The sequence below is a fragment of the Dasypus novemcinctus genome, chromosome 9 (assembly GCF_030445035.2).
Source record: "Dasypus novemcinctus isolate mDasNov1 chromosome 9, mDasNov1.1.hap2, whole genome shotgun sequence".
Classification (NCBI taxonomy): Eukaryota; Metazoa; Chordata; class Mammalia; order Cingulata; family Dasypodidae; genus Dasypus; species Dasypus novemcinctus.
The window spans coordinates 20,294,604-20,311,662 of NC_080681.1; positions in this window are offsets into that span (position 1 = coordinate 20,294,604).

Consider the following 17,059-nt stretch of genomic DNA (forward strand, 5'->3'; position numbering starts at 1 on the left):
TCTGATGGCTTGGACCCCTGATTACTGCATGCTAAACCAACAGACTTTTTGAGGGAGCTGTATGAATAAAACCACTGTCAGCCTGGAATAAAAGTAACATGGAAAGGAGAAATTAAAGGGGAAACGACTTCAAGAGGGAAACCATGGAAGCTGAGATCTGGAATTAGGACATCACCTTGGGCCTATAGAGGAACCCTACCCATGTGTACAGAGAGGGTAAGGTTGCCCCAGCATTTGAAAAGAGTGGATGTTCCTGTCTGTTGTTCTGGGAAAGGCTTGCTGCCCCAGGGTACAGAAAGGGTGGAGCATATCCTTCAAATATTAGGGCAGTTAAGGTCAGCTCCCCACAGGTCTGAGAGGGGTGGACCTGTCCCCCAAAAGTTAGGAAAGGCCAGGTTGTCAACTCATTGCTCTGAGAAGGTTGAACCTGTATGCCAAAGGTTAGGGGGAATGTTATTGTCACATCACTGTACTAGGGGGGTTAAGACTCTAAGGCAAGTTGTGGCAATCACCACACACTCTTGGAGAGAGAGATCTGAACATTGCTCGATGCCCAGATGCTTGATGAGGGTGGAACCAAGAAAATGGCCACTGGGCAAGCCTGTCGAAAGGGTGGCTTCCTTTAAGGCCCCAAGGAGAAGAAATCGTCATCTTAAGAATGACTCTCAGACTTTGAAATCAAATAGAGGATGCCCTGCAGGTCCACTGAACTGCAGAGAAACTGTAACTCATTTTTCCCTCCCAATTTCTCCTTATTGTAATGAAAGTATTTATCCTTTTTCTATCCATTTGTGCATTGGAAGCAGATAAATTGTTTTGTAATTTCAGAGTCTATGCAGATGGACTTTGCCCCAAGACAAACTGTATTTCTTTAAATTGATTGTGATATCATTTACTACTTGCATTGTTACTGATTTAAGGTTTTAAAAAAAATATTGTAACATCTTTTTTGGAATTCAGAGGGTGGAGTGTAGCAATTTGATATTATTGATGAATTCCAAAAGGAAATAGTGGATAATGTTTGTAAATTTATCTTTTCCGCTGGACATACTAGATCATACTGGATTCAGAGGTTTAGTTAATTAAGTAATCAGGTAAATCTCTTGTGCCAGTAGACTGTTGAGTCCCTATCCCTTGGTGGTTGGGGACTCACAAATAAAAGACATGGCAAAGGACAGAGTTAAAGGGTTTCTAATGTTGGAGTTTTGATGCTGGAATTTGATGCTAAAGTCTTAAGTTGGAACCCAGAAAAGTAAGCACACAGACGAAAGAGAAGCAAGCTCCAGAAGGGAGCAACCCTAACCCTGGAAAAAAGCAAACCTTAGGAAGAGAGGAAACCAGGAAACCTGAACCCTGGCAGATATTGGCAGCCATCTTGCTCCAACAAGTGGAAATAGACTTTGGTAAGGGAAGTAACTTAGCTTTATGACCTGGTATCTGTAAGCTCCTACCCCAAATAAATACCCTTTATAAAAACCAACCAATTTCTGGTATTTTGCATCAGCACCCCTTTGGTTGACTAATACACGGCGACTTTGAATAAGCTAATTAATTTCTCCATGTGTCACTTTTCTCATCTGTAAAGTGTCTTACTAATTTAAAAAAATATATTAATTTTTTGTTATAGAAGTTGTAAGTTTACAGAAATGTAATATATAAAACATATAAAATGCAGAGTTACCATATGCCAACCTATTATTAAAACCTTGAATTAGTAAGGTACATTTAAAATTCATAAAAAACATTCTTATAATTGTGCTAATAACTGTAGTCCATTATATACAACAGGATTTGCTGCTTCACAATACTATGTTTTTTCTTTTAATTTTAATTATAGTAACATAAATATAATGTAAAATTTCTCCTTTTAATCACATTTACATATATAATTTTGTGCTGTTAATTATATTCACAATTTTGTGGTACCATCACCATCAAGCCAAATAGAAATTTTCTACAATTTGAGCATAAACTCTGTTCCCTTCCTCATCTGTAAAGTGCAAATAATAATTGTACCTTATATTTTTATGAGAATTAAAGGTATAAATACATGAAAAGCAAAATGTTTAAAACAGTACCCGATATATAGAATGTACTCTGTAAGCATTAACTTCATATTTTTGTTATTATTATCATTATTATGATTAAGAAAGAGATGGAAATATTTGCTTAAATGTATAAATATCAAATTGTTCAAGCAGGCTTTGTGATAGGTTGAATTATGTGCCTCATATGAAACATGTCCTTAATCTTAATCCATTATAAATAAGACCTTTTGAAGATGTCATTTTTAGTTAAGATGTGACCCAACTGAGTGAGATTGGGCCTTAAATCCCAGTACTGGAGGCTTTATGAAGACAAAGCCATGTGGAGAAGCAGAATCTGGAAGTCAAGAGAATCCAAAAGAGAAAGGAGAGACATCACCACATGACAGGAAAAAGTAAAGAATCCCCAAGAATTGCTGGCCAGCCAGATGCACTGGCAGGAAGAAGCAAGCATTCTAGGCTCTGAAACCATGAGCCAATAAATACCTGCTGTTAAGTCAATCTATTATTGTATGGTGTTAGGTCTCATATACCAAAAATGAAAAAACATACATCAAGTGAAAAGAGCATCTACTGATTTTCTTTAGTGTGTGCTTTAGTTTCCAAGCTGCTAAAACAAATACTATACAATGAGTTTCCTTAAATGACAGGAATTTATGGACTCATGGCTTTGGGGCTGGAGTTCAAAATCAGAGCTTCAGCAAGTCAATGCTTTCTCCCTGAAGGCTGGGCCATTCTAAGACTGGCTGCTGGTGGTCCATGGTCCTTGGCTTTTCTGTCACATGGCAGTGCACTTGGAGATGTCTTCTCCTTCCTTCTCTGGGTTCTGTTAACTTCAACATCATCTCATCCATGTGGCTTTCTTTATGTGTCCAATTTCCTTTGTTTATAAAGACTTCATCCATATTGGATTAAGGCCACCTCTATTCAGTTTGGACACACCTTCACTAACAACCATTTCAAAGAAATATTTACAAATGGGTTCACACCCACAGGAGTAGGGGTGGGATCTGAACATGCCTTTTTGGGGGAACATGATTCAATCCCCAACAGAGTGCTAACAAATAAATTTGTTTATATTTTTCTGGTTATGAAATAAATATAAATTCATTATGGAAAAGATGAAATGCATATATAAATATGAACATACAAATAACACTCTATAGCAATAATAAATATTGGTGTTTTGTAGAATTTTATTCCGAAAATGTGAAATCCCTAAATGTATTTTCTAACATATTTGTACTGATTTTCCTTATAATATGATTTCACCTTTATATATACAATTAAATTAAGTAAATTCAACTTTTCTCCAAGTATAGCCACATATTCAGGATATTTTGCTAGTGAAGAGAGGAGGCACTTATTGTATACATTACCTAACACACATGTAATATGGCCTGTGCATGAATTCAAACTTATCTAATTCAATATCCAAGTATACCTAGTTCCCAGAAAGCCAATTAAGTAATATAGGCTCTATAGGCTTTGAATATTCAGGAAGGAGGCAGACTGAATGTGTATTTGAACTTACATCCAGATGGAATGTGGGTCATATGTTAATTCAATCCTACCTGGTCCAAACAAGCCCCTAAAACTCTAAGAGAGTATCAAAGGAAGTCCTTTTTACATAAAAACACAGGTTGACTCCCTGCTCCTATATCCTCTGTATAAAAGGGACCTAGAAATTCTATTCAGGGCTTGGTGTTTTTGGACAGAAGTCCACTGGGCCTGGCTGACTGTTAATAAATCTTCCTTCTCAGAGATTTCTCATGTGCTGGCATTCAGTACCATGATCACCCGACTTCTCTCTGCCATAACATCTCTGGGGTCTCATCTGGGATCACTGAAAAGGCCAGAGACAGAGACAGTTGATCGCCCCTCCCAGACACCTCTGAAAAGCCTGGGAGGGCCCAGATGAACCCCAGTCCAGGGTGCCCCTGGGCCTCTTTAGTCCAGAAAGAGGTTGTAGACTCTGCTGGAGCCCTCCTGGAAGAAACTGGAGGCACTAGAGTGTTCGAAATACACCCTGAGAATGAAGCAAGGAGCTCATCATGCCAGATAGGTAAGACCCCTGGGGGCATAGTGTAGAAAAGGCCTAATTCTAAAAAGTTAGGAGGGGAGCCTGATCAGCTTTCAAGAGGACCCTAGTACTCCTGAGGATAAGGGAGGAAGCTGTCTTCTCTAGGTCCAAGAAAGGAAAGGAAAGAGGGTAGTTGTGTGGGTGTGATTGTGGAGACTGAATGAGATGCAGAGACACACTTCTGCAGGGTGAGTGCGGAGTCCCAATCTGCAGTTCTGTGGTGACCTCATCTGGTCAAGGGTAGTCTGGGGTGCCTCCCTGCAAAGGAACCCTCTTCTGAGTCAGGGGTTAATACTGACCTGCTAAGGTTAAGAGTCACCTTAAGTTCCTGTGAGAGGTGGGGCTAGAGATGGACAAAACGAAAGGCTGAGTGAGTGTTGTGCAGCACTGACTCAGTGTGGAAACAAGGGGAACACACAAAGTAGGACCCCGTTAGGTGGTATGCTGAAAAACATTCCCTGTGCACTCCATGGAGATGTTTATGGCATAAAGTTCCAGCCAGGAAAGCTTAGAATGCTTTGTGAATTAGAATGGCCAACTTTTGGCATGGGTTGGCCCAAGGAGGGTACCTCTGATGCCTGGATCATGCATAAAGTCCAGAAAACCAGGGCACCCTGATCAGTTCCCATACACTGAGGCCTGGCTGAACACTGTGAATCAAAGTTCACCCTTGTTAAGGAAATATACAACTAAAGAAGCCAGGATTTACCTGGGACAAAAGCCCAGAGGTGCTGTCCAAGGAACTAGGCCAAACAAGCACCTTGCAAAGGGTCCAGAGGAAGTGAGTCCCAAACCTAGTGCTGGCCCACCCATACTAGGAGGGCCAGATGAAAAAGAACTCCTGCCACCTTATGCAGTTGCTCCTACCGTGCCAGTGCTGAGGAGTGGAGATGAGCCAATTTTCCCAGGCAGCATGACTGTGCTGTCCCTATAGCCATCTCCACCACCACCCTCCCTGAGTGGTGCGACATCACAGCCCCTGCAGCCGTCTCCACTGCTGTCCTCCCTGAGCAGCGCTACCTCACAGCCATTCCTACAGCCAGTTCCGCAGCCACTTTCTCCAGGCAACATGGCCCAGCTGCTCCCACAGCCACGTTCACAGTCATTCTTGCAGCTGCTTTCTCCAAGCAATGCAGCCTCTTCACCTCTGCAATCATTGTCTCTGCCATTCTTGGCCCCCGGCAGCACAGTGTTGACCATCAGTCAGGAAGGGGTCCCTGAAGATGACAACTCAGACCATGGGAAGCCCTGGGAACAAGTGAAGCAGGGAGAAGGGCCACCCTACAGCTACCTCTCCATGAAGCCCGAGCTCCAATATATTACAATGCCAATGATCAGATTCAAGTAGGAAATCGAATATTCATGTATGAACCCTTCACTACCACCAACCTCTTTAATTGGAAAAGCCACACCCCACCATACTTGGAGAATCCTCAGGCCATGATGAACCTCTTCCAGTCTGCTATACAAACCCACAAACCCACCTGGGTTGACTGTAAACAACTCATGACCTTACTCTACTTTGAGGAGAGAATACAAGTCACACAAGCAGCTCTAACCTGGCTCAAAGAGCACCCACTTGAGGGAGCCCTGGACAGTGACCAATATGCCTGCACACAGTTCCAAGATGAGGACCCCCAAAGGGATCTCAGTAACACAACCAGGCTCAACTGACTAGAAACTTTCCATAGGGCTTAGTCAAAGGGTTCAGGGCTGGGAGTTGAAAGGCAGTAAAGTGGCAAAGACCACCCAAGCATTACAGACTCTCAATGAAAGTGCAGTTCAATTCTATGAGCAACTACGAGAGGTGTTTCATGTATACACCCTCTAACCTAGATGCTCCTGAAAGCCAAGCAATGGTCAATGCAGCATTCATTGCCCAATCACAGGCTGACATCTGAAGAAAGCTACAGAAATTAGATGGGTTCATGGAGGTAGCCACCAGGGTTTACGTCAACCACAATGTAGAAACTAGGAGAGAGGAAAACTGGAAAATGAAGAAGAAAGCAGACCTTCTCATAGCAGCATAGTAAAAAGAATCAACCCTGTGTCAAGGAAAGTAAACTGGGATGACCCTGCCCCAAGGAGGGGGGTCCACCTCTAGAGTGAAATCAGTGTGTGTACTGCAAGGGGGAAGGGCACTGAAAGCAGGAGTGCCCCAACAGGTCACTCAACCCAAAGCTTTAACCAGGAGAGCAAGTGGAGGGCCACAACCTAAACCCTGGGATCACAAAAATTCGGAAGTAAAACCTGCAAATCAGCTCATCAGACTTGAAGGAACAGAAGGCTCTGATGAGGATTATTAGGAGAGATTGGACTCTTATTCTCTTGGCCCTGTGAAGCCTATGATCAGAGTCCAAATTGGGGGCTGCATCATCTATATGATGGTCAACATTGGGGCTCAACAATCTGTAATGACCAGGCCAGTCAGGCCACTGTGAAAAAGACAAGTCACTATCATAGGGGCAACTGGTAAAAGCACCAGTGGCCCTTTCTCCAAGCAGGACATATAACACTGGGGGCAAAGAAGTCACTCATGGGTTCCTGTATCTCCTGGAATGCCCAGTCACCCTCCTGGGTCAGGATCTGCTGTCTAGACTACAGGCTCAGATTAACTTTGATGCCACGGGGCAATCCACATTAGCACTGGGAACACCAAAGCCTCCAGCAGTAGCATTAACCCTTCCTCTGCAGGAAGAATGGAGACTGTACTACCTCGGTGAAGTGGGTCAATCTATGGCCACACAGCTTCCCTTTGAAGATGTGCCCAATGTACGAGCAGAGAGCAACCCAATGGGGATGGCACATGACATTCCTCCTATTATTGTTGAAATAAAGCCCACAATGCAACCAGTAAGTATAAAGCAATGTCCAGTTCCACATGACATGCAAGGAAGAATCTGGTTACATATTCAGAGATTGCTGAAAGAAGGCATGCTAAAGCCATGCCAGTCTCCATGGAATATGCCACTCTTCCCAGTTAAAAAGGCCAATGGGGCTATCACCCAGTCCAGGACTTGCAAGTGGTCAACCCAGTGGGCCAGTGATAGTGACTCTACACCTAGCAGTTCCTAAGACTTACACTCTCCTCAGTTTGATACCCTCATCAGCAGTCAACTTTTCATGCCTGGATCTCAGAGATGCCTTCTTCAGCATTCAAATAGCACCCTGGAGTCAACCAATCTTCACTTTTACATGGACAATCCAAGCTCCAGGGAAAAGCAACAGCTAACCTGGACACAGCTCCCTCAGGGATTCAAAAATGTACCCACTAATTCTGGATAAGTCCTGGTCAGTGATCTCAAGTCCTTTAAACCAGAAAGCCATAATTGTTTTCTCCTCCAATATGTAGATGATCTCATCCTCAGAAGTCCCACTTACTAAGACTGTGCTAATGGAACCCATGCCCTCTTAAAATATCTACAATAAAAAGGTTATTGGGTGCCTAAAAGGAAAGCCCAAATCTGCCTACCTCAGGTCAAGTATCTGGGTTACAAAATAGCACATGGGCACTGCAAATTAGGACCTGAAAGTAAACAAGCAATCTGTAACCTCCCTGAGCCCAGCACTCAACAAAAGTTGCAAGAATTCCCCAAGTAGCTGGATTCTGCTGCATTTGGATCCCCAGTTCTGGGGTCCTCACATGCCCTTTGTATGATGTCACAAAGGGGAAGGAGATCCTGCTCTGGGAAAACCCATAGAAAGATGTGTTCACCACTCTCAAGCAGACTCTGATGAAAGCAACAAGCTTCGGGCTTCCAGACCTCAGTAAACCATTCTACTTCTACATCCATAATCATCAGGGCATTGCAGTAGGAGTCACTCGGTGCCTGGGTTCCTGGCAAAGACCTGTAGCCTATCTATCCAAACAACTGGACACTGTAGCCCAGGGATGGCCCTCATGCCTGCAACCTGTAGCCACTGCAGCAATGCTAACACTAGAAGCCATAAAATTAACTCTTGAGCTGCCTATGATTGTTCAGGTCTGCACATAGTAGTCATAATCATAGAAGCCAAAGGAACACACTGGCTAACAGCCACCTAGTTAAATATCAGACCTTATTATGTGGAAATCCATTCATCCAACTGAAACTCATTTAAAAATAAACTCTGAATCCTGCTACCCTGCTACTCATCAAGCCAGGGGTTCCAACCCATAACTTCCTGGAGACCTTGCAAGAGCTGTATTCCAGCAGGCTGGACCTCGAAGACCAACTGCTATGAAATCCCAACATGGAGTTCTTCACTGATGGTAGTAGCTTTGTTCAGGGCAGTGATGGGCGAGTGGGATATGCTGTGGTGACCTCCAAAACCAGTGGAAGCCAGGCATCTCCTGGATAACACATCAGCACAAAAAGCCAAACTCATTGCCCTCACCCAAGCCCTACAATTTGCAGCTGGGGCCAAGACTAACATCTATGCAGACTCCAAATATGCCTTCCTTACTCCGCATGTGCGTGGAGCCTTATACAATCAAAAAGGACCCATTAACTCAGGAGGAAAGGACTTTAATAATGGCACACAGATTCTGGAATTATTAGAATCAGTTTGGGAGCCCACCCAAGTGGCCATGATGCACTGCAAGGGACACCAGACAAGCCACAGCCTCACCGTTCAAGGAAATTGGAGGGCAGATGCAGAAGTAAAAAGAGCCGCATGGGAGGGATCCCGATCTGAGGACCTGGACACTGCCCTCATTCCTGAACCTCTGGTATACACAGCCTGCTCTTATCCCGCAGCCCCTGAATCACTGGATCCACAATATACACAAGCTGAGAGATAGTGGATACTCTCTGAAATCGGGACACAAGGAGCAAATGGGTGGTGGACACTGCCTGCTCACAGAATAGATGTGCCTCAAATATTAGCCAAAACCCATAGTTCAGGACTACCATGAAAACACACATTTGGGAAAAACCCATCTTAAAAGAAGTGTTAGAAATAGTCTTCTACATCCCAAGTCTAGCCACTATCACCCATACCATACGCCAATGATGTATAACATATGCAAAGAATTACCCTCGTCAGGGACTTATGGGAGCCCCAGGAGTCCAACCAATCAGCAATATGCCTCTCGAAGATCTAGTAGTTGATTTCACCAAAATGCCACTATTCAAAGGCTACAAATACCTCCTAGTCCTCATTTGCACCTTTTCCAGCTGGGTGGAAGCCTTCCCCACCCAGACCAAAAAGGCTGAAGAAGTGACCAAAGTTCTGCTCAGGGAAATCATTCCTCGATATGATCTGCTCACTCTCAATTGTCTCCAACAACGGAACCACCTTCATTTCCAAAATCACTCAAAAGATTGCCAAAGCACTGCACATCCAAAGGAAACTGCACACAGCTTACCATCCTCAAAGCTCAGGGAAAGTAGAGTGTATGAACTGTACAATAAAGACTTACATTGCCAAGATTTGTGAAGAAACTGGGCTAACATTAGTGCAAGTACTCCCAAGTTCCCTCTTCCAAGTTCAAGCCAGCCCAAACTGAAAGCTAAGCCTAACCCCATTTGAAATCCTCTTTGAGAGCCACCCCCCTTAATCCAAAATATAGAAGGGGACCTCAGAGAAAGAGGAAAGTCATCAATAGCTCAACAAATGAGCTTATGAAAAATCCTACAAAGCGTGCATTGCTGGGTCCAAGAAAGGGCCCCCATTAGCTTAAGTAGCTCCATACGCCTGTACCAACTGGGAGATACAGTCTGAGTCAGCTCCACTAACTCCTCAATGATGAGGTCCCTATCTTGTCATTTTATCCACCCCCACTGCAGTTAAAGTAGCTGAAATCACCCCATGGATATACCATAGCTGGGTCAAAAGAGCTGCCCCAGAATCCTGGACCTGTATTCCAGACACCCACAACTCAACCAAACTCATCTTGCAATAGAACAAAAAGCTGAGCCCTCCTCCAGTCACACCCCAGGATCTGATTGGTCTAAGCACAGGCAAAGAGTAGTAATCCAGTTTAATCCTGGTTACAACGTCCCTTCGGTTATTTTCCCTACTCCTAGCCCTGACCCTCCCTTGGTCCCAGGTCAGCACCACAGAGTATGAGCCATGTATCCAAGAACTGTGAACGGGGGCCCATGTCAATACCACATTAATGTATCATTGCCATTACACCTGCAAGGGCCATATAACCACATGCCAGTTTCAGGGAATCTCCTGTAGTATCTTAACATAGCTGGCCAAATAACCTGCTTTGACCCCAAGCCTCCAACAGTCTCCCACCAATGGGAAATAAGAGCATTTAATCAAGATGGGAAGCCGCTTAACTCCACCCCAGTTATTAGCTGGAACCAACGAGCATCTCTCCTATTTGATGCATGTCGTGTCATAGACTCCAGGATACAGAACACCAACTGTGGATGACTCAGCTGGGAGCAGAGATATACTCATAACTATAAATATTTATGTACTCCAGAAATGAAAAGTGCAGCCCAAGTGGGGGGCTTCTGGTTTAAATACTAGTCCTGTGTCACCTGGGCCACCTGGGACACAGACACAACTAGACAAATAGCCTTCCTCACCAAAGGAATGACCCCAACTAACTGTCCACACAGTCAATGTAACCCCTTAAACCTCACCATCCTAAACCCTGAATTCTGGCAGACCCAGGGAGTCCAAATGGGTCTCCACATTGACGGTAAAGGAATAGACCCAGGAGCCTACATCTGGGCTGGGTATCAGGAACACCCACTCACAAATAAAGGCCACTCTGTGTTCTACTCCTTCTATGAATTAATGGAAAGACCCTTTTCCATTCTGCAGGTAGCAAAAAACCTCTTTATAAGCCTAGCTGAGGTAGTAGGGGCAGCCTTAAATGTCTTCTCATACTATGTATGCAGAGGTACTAATATGAAATACAACAGCCAACCATATAATGAAACTGGACTCCCAGCCATCCCTGAGATGGTAAGTGGCCCTTGCAAACTTCTGTCATAAAAAAATATTGTGCTTCAAAGGTATGCCTAAACTCCTCTATATCTGTTGGAAACCTAACATGTAAGGGGAGAAGATTCCAAAATCACACCACCAATACAAAGAGCCTTGAGGAACATGGAGTGAATCTGACCTCATTCTCATAAATCATACTTTCCCAAAATTGATCACAGTGTGGAACTCCACTGCAAAGGGCCCTTTTATTGCCCCAAATGGTCTGTACTAGATTTGTGGGAAAGTCGCATTCCAAGAACTTTCCCAAAATAGGTGTGGTACTTGTATGCTTAGTACAATAAAACCTTCCTTCTTACTCATTCCCTTAGCAGAAGGGAAAGAGCTGAGCAAAACAGGATATCAAAACATAAGAGATAAAAGAGCTGTCATTACCTGGGCAGATGACAAACAGCCCCCTGAGTGTGTAGGCCAGTACCATGGGCCAGGAACTTGGGTGGAGGATGGCATGTGGGGTTATCAAACCCCTATCTATATGCTGCAAATATAGATATTTGGATCTTACAAATATCCATATATTTCCCACGGCTTACAAACCATGGTAGAAATAATAGCTAAAGAAACCACCCATGCTCTAACCTTACTAGCCCAACAGCAAACTAAACTCAGAAACACGATCTATCAAAACCATCTCACCCTAGACTTCTCTTGGCAGATGAATGGGGAGTTTGCAGGAAGTTCAATCTCTCTAACTGCTGACTTGAACTACATGGCACTGAAAAGGTTATCAATGAAATTACAAGCAAAATGGTAAAAATTGCTCATGTTCCAGTGCAAACCTGGAATGGTTGGAATTTAAATAATCCCTTTGGAAATTGGCAGGCAATAGCAGAAAATTTCAAACTTCTGGTGGGAATAATTGCCTTCCTCATAGGAGGATGCACCATACTTCCTTGCCTCTTCCCTTTCATCATAAGCAGGATACATGCCCTAATAAATGGTACAGTAAAAACACAGACAGCCACCCATCTTATGGGCTCTATATACATACCAGTCAGTCAAGAGAGACTCCAACAATAGTGATGCCAAAACCTAAGAAAGCATGCGTCAAAGGGGGGAAGTAATATGACCTGTGCATGAATTCAAACTTACCTAATTCTATATCCAAGTATGCCTAGTTCCTGGAAAGCCAATTAAGTGACATAGGCTCTATAGGCTTTGAATATTCAGGAAGGATACAGACTGAATGTGTAGTCGAAGTTACATCCAGATGGAATGTGAGCGATACGTTAATTCAAACTTACCTAGTATGTGGGCGATATTTAATTCAAAGTTACCTGGAATGTGAGCGATGTTATTTCAAACCTACCTGATATCCAAACAAACCCCTAAAACTCTAAGAAACTGACAAAGAAATTCCTTTTTGCATGAAAGCACCACTTGACTCCCTGCTCCTACATCCTCTGTATAAAAGGGACCTAGAAATCCTATTCAGGGCTTGGTTTTTCAGACAGAAGTCTGTTGGGCCTGGTCGGCTGTTAATAAATATTACTTCTCAGAGATTTCTTGCATCATGGCTTCAGTACCGTGATCATCTGGTATAGCAATTCATGCTATAACACATGAATCAAAGAAAACATCCTGGTGTTGTATTAGTCAGGGTTTTTCAGAGGAACAGAACTTACAGAAAGCATATGTGTATGTGTACATGTGTGTTTATATGTATAGGATAGATAAGTGATAGAGATAGATAGATAGATGATAGATAGATACATAGATACATAGATAGATAGACTGAGAGATAGGTCATTATAGGAATTGACTCATGAAACCACAGGAATTGACAAGTCTGAACTCTGTAGGACAAGCTGCAAATTGAGAACTCTGATAAAGGTTTGATTAATTTTCTAGGAGAAGCTGGCTAGGTGAAGTAGAGATAGAAAATCTTTCTGACTTTTGAAATCATCCATTCTCCCTTTAAGGCCTTCAGTTGATTGGATGAGATTTCACTCATTACTGAAGGCAATTTCTTTTTTTGATTGTGCATGCAATCAGTCATAGATGTAGTCAATTGACTAATGATTTAAATCCACAAAATACCCTTGCAGTAAAAATCATGCCTGGGCTTGCTTGGTCAAACAACTGGACACCATAACCTTCCCAGGTTGACACAAGAATTTAACCATCACAGGTGTCCTCCAAATTCATGACTTTTAACTTTCAAATTATGTCAAAAATGTAAATGGTGAAAGTTGAATTATGGAAATTTTGTGAAAATAAAGGATTGATTTGAACATTGTTTTCAGGAAGGAATTACTATGGTTTCAAATATTTATAAACCAATGTTTAAAGTGTCTTGAACATGTTCTCAGTTGGCACTGGTTGTTATTTTCCAAGTACTACTGAAAGGCCTTGGAGTTGTTTGATTCTAATTAAATAATACCCAAATAGGAATTACTTACATAAACACTAAATGCCAAATGTTTGAAGAGGCTAATAACCCCTCATAAAGCAAATATTAAATTATAGAAAGTCATTAAAGTTATTTTCTTGGGAGTAACTTTGGATTTTTTTAGTCTATTGATAATTGTTTTTGAAAAATAATTTGTTATTCAAAGTAGATATTAAGGCTAAGCCTTTTATAGGAGTATAAATAACCAAGATTACTGCTGATTTCAAAGCAAAATGAAGTTCTTTCTGTTTATTTTGGCAATTGAGCCCTGTTTGGCTCAGTATGCCCCAAAGACCAAGCTTAGCCGGATGCCCTTAGCTACCTATTTGAATTACTCTGGGTTGACTGTGCACTTGAATGTGAGCATCATAAGAAACCATCCTGAAGTTTCCTCTGAGAAGGTTTTATCTTCAAACCTAATTTTTATATTCATGTTGTGCGTGGTAATCATATCATTAATGGTTTCCCTGTATCCTTTTGCAAGGTGACTTTGAACTCCAGCCACTGAGAGGCATTGCCTGTTTTTGCCACACCCTGAATCTTATCTGGTCTTTTCTCTTCCTTTGAACAATATAGCACCCCAAATTACAGGTGTGCCAGTTTTGAGCCTCAAGAGGCTTTGTTGGCTTTTGTTCTCTCTCTTGGGAAAACAGCTTCTGTCATGGCAATAAACCCAAGCTATCCTAGTGAACACAAATGAACAGGAGACTATTTGCAGCCACAGGCAAATTGGTTCAGTTATCACAGCCATGACCCTAGACATGTGAGGGAGTCTAGCAGACCTGCAGCTGACCACACATGCACTAGTGTGTCCAGCTGATATCAGCTCAGCAGAACCACCCAGCCAAGTTGTAGACTTGTGTGTTATATAATGTTTATTCCTTTATTAATGGAGTGGTTTGTTACCAAAAAAATGCCTGATTGATACAAGTGTTTGGTATAGAATATTTTGTGTAAGAAATTCATTAAGTAGAACCTGATTTTTTCATTTATAGTTCTCTTGATATCTGTGATTTATCTTTGGAACTGCCTTTTCAATTTTCAGGGAATATTTTCTTGTGATAGTAAATGCTCAATAATAAGTTTCAGTTATATATAATTAAATTTCACGGGATTTTAATGACAACAAAATTTGTTTATTGCATGATATGTTTGTAGTAAAAACAAAGTAAATGACCAAACATTTAAGACTTTATTGGGATTGAAAGCAGTCAGTTGGTACTAGTTAAATGAAGACTCTGGACATAAAAATTGATTCAGGGACATAGTGACTAGACAGTACAATGAAATTATTTCCAAGTTTCTCTAAATCACTGATTTTCAACCGTGTTAATGTGCCCCCGTGAAGCATCTGCCAATGTCTGGATATGTTTTTCATTGTCACAAGCAGGGCAGGTAGTACTATTGGCATTTAGTGGGTAGAGGAGAGGAATGCTGCTAAACATCCTACAATGGACAAGACAACAAAGAGGCCAGGTAGGTAGAAAAGAGTAACCAGATGGGAAATGAGTAGGCAACAATTTCAGAAATTCAATGAATGATAAGGGTGCTTGTTTAATTCCTTTTTTTCTCTGCCCTTATCTTATGCTCTAACTTCAAAATATATCTTATCACTCTCCACCAATTCTGCTGATTCCATGCTGGCCCAAACACCTTCATTTCTCACCTGGGCAATTGGAATTGCCTCTTACGGTCTGTCCTGCTGATTATTTATTCTCAACAATGAAGGTGCTTAAACAGAAATCAAATCAAGTCATCATTCTTTTTTCAATACTCTTTCAATGTCTCCCTTTCTAAACCCAAATACAACACAACATTCTTAATCAAAATGAAAGCAAACATAATGTAACACTTCGGAACACAATGAACTGAATTTACATACAACATAATTCAATCAACAATTGTCTACACATTTGCCTCTTTATAAGTCAGACTAAAACAGACACTTTGTTTATATTTTCCAGCACATATTTTATGTGGCAGCTCAAGCTAGTGATCTGTGTGGGAGCAGAGTGAGTATAGATAGAAGCTGAACAGTACTTGTGGAATTTATATATATTCTGAATTGGAAGATTTTTTCTATAGTCCCTGTGGCATTTTGATATTATTGAGGAATTCCAAAAAGAAATACTGTTTGTGTTTGTAAACTGATCAGTTCCTTTGGGCTACTGATGCCCTTAGATTGTATTGAATTCAGAGGTTTCACTTTTACTTGATTAAATTATGAATAGGGTTTTAATTGCGCCATCTCAGTAGGACATTGAGTTCCTGCCTACTTGGTGGGTGGGGACTCACAGAGAAAATGACAAGGCAGAAGGGACAGTTAGAGTTTTGAGCTGGATCCCTGGGAAGAGAATACACAGGAGAAAAACACAGAGGAATAAAGATGGCTCCATAGACACAGCAGAGGACCTGGGAAGTAAGAGAGCTTGGTAGTCTACAGTGATCTTATGGAGAGATCAGAGCAGCTGGACTTGGACAGGAATGAGCCCTAGGAGAGATAGGAGACTTATCCCAGCCTACATCTGATATTGGAAGAGGCTGGGACCATGGAGCCTTAAGAGAAAGAGGGAGGCTGAACACTTGCAGATGTTGGCAGCCATCTTGTGCCAATATGTGGCAACAGACTTTGGTGAGGGAAGTAACTTACACTTTATGGCTTTGTAACTGTAAGCTTCTACCCCCAAAAAGTACCCTTTATAAAAGCCAACAGTTTTCTGGTATTTTGCTTCAGCACCCCTTTGGCTGACTAATACAGTCCCCTAGTTAAGGAAGTATAGCAACGATGATGAATTTAATAATAAAAATGGAGAAAGGAAACAATACAGTAGGCCCTGAAAGGTAAATTTTTATTGGGGAACTAGAAGCAGTTCAGGAAATAATTTTGATTATCCATATATTTTTCATCAGAATCAACTTTGTAACCTCAACTTGGATTCCTGAGGAAAGCAACTCACTTGGTTATGCACTATTTCACCAACCTAAAGCACATGTACTTATTCTTATTATAATCAACATTCTCCATTTTTACTCTGGACATTTATTAAAATATTCCTTGATATTTTCAAATGAAATTCTATCAGCTGATAATATAAATTCTATATTAATAGAACAGGTGCTCTTTGTGTTCTTTGAGACCATTGAATACCTGACAATGTATACACAGGTGTCCTGAGTCCCTGAAGGCATTTGTTACCTTGAACAATCATAACACAAGCTATTCCCTGAATACAGCAAAGCTATTATTTACCATCTGGTAGTTTAAATATTATGTGTATAATATTAAGTGATAATATTAATCAGGAAAAAGTCAGAAATAGAAGAAAAATATAGCTCTTAGAGAAGTTGATGATTTTTTAACAAGAGAAATATAGTATGCCTGTTAATGACACATTCCAGGTGCTGGAACATAAAATTTCAAATTCATTGTGAATTTTCGTAGGATTTGTGTATTTTAAGCACACTGTACCCATACACATGATGGGTATTTAACTATACCAGCTATAAATCCCTTTGTCTTTAAAAGTCAAGATGAATGAAAAAACATCAAAATTAGGTGATCTAGAAATCTTTTTTAATGGGTTA